Consider the following 1321-nt stretch of genomic DNA (forward strand, 5'->3'; position numbering starts at 1 on the left):
TCGCTTGGGATGCCAGAGGGCCCCGGTTCGGATCCCACATATGAGGGCCAGTGACACTNATACATACATTCATATACATGTACAATATTGATAACATGACTGCTTAATAAATTAACCTGCTCATTTTGATTTAGAGGAAATAAACTTAATTGCCAGTGTATGAACTGATCCACCTAATCCCTGTCAAAAATATAAAAATAAGTCATTTTGTTTTTACATTTAAAAGCTTAGCTTTTTTTTCACTTTCATAGCAATATCCATAACCTAAGTCGGTGTAATGATCCAGAGCAGACAGTGCAACTATAAAATGTAGAGATGGGCATGCACGTATACACGTACCCCAGACTGACTGAAATAATGAAGACAATGCCAAGTAATGGTGACTGTACGGAGCAACCTACATCACTGATGAGAGTGCAAATTGGTACAACCATTTTGGGACACTCACAGAACCTACCAAAGCTGACCACACACATACCCTCTGATCCAGTCATTGTAGTCCTTAGTATATACTCACCAGAAAGGTTGCACCAAAAGCATGCATTTGAATATTCTTGGGTACTATATTATGTACTATACATAATAGCCTAAAACCACTCAAATGTTCATCAATATTAGAATGGAGAAATTACTATTTATTCATACAACAGAACATTATTCATCAGTGAGAACAATCAACCTAGAGCTACCTCAACAATGTTGAGTGACAGAAGCCAGACAAAACAAACTGTGTACTGTATGATACTATTTAAAGAAAATACAAACCTGGGAAACATTGTTTCATACTGTTATGAGTCAGAACAGTGCTTACGCTTGATGAGGTTTCTGGGAGCTTGTAATGTGCTATTGCACAATTTGGGTGCTGGTTACACAGGTGTGTTCAGTTTGTGAAATTGTATCAAACCATATGTGTACTTTTCTATTTGTATAATACAATTTTAAAGAACGCTAACATGAAAACAGAAAAGGCTAGAAGGAGACATGATAATGGAAGAAGGGTGGACAGAAATTTTATAATTGTCAGGATGCCTGTGATCTGCGATGGCATTTGACTTTGCAAACCTCACAAGGAACATGAGGCAGGTGAACGACTCACCTGGGAAGTCTTCGCAGCTCTAACAGCATGCACATCAGACTCCAGATGCTTGCTTGCATCCTCTCACCTATTTGTGTTTCTTTGTGATTTAACTCTTACTGTTAGGTGTTGTTTTGTTGTTGTTGTTCTTTCAATGTTTCTGACACTTGTGTCACAGACTTGGAAAGCACTATGGAAGAGGAACTTTTTAAAAAGTATAATAGTGATTGAGATGGTGTCTGTTTC

This window comes from Hipposideros armiger, unplaced genomic scaffold (assembly GCF_001890085.2).
Source record: "Hipposideros armiger isolate ML-2016 unplaced genomic scaffold, ASM189008v1 scaffold_822, whole genome shotgun sequence".
NCBI classification, from domain to species: Eukaryota; Metazoa; Chordata; class Mammalia; order Chiroptera; family Hipposideridae; genus Hipposideros; species Hipposideros armiger.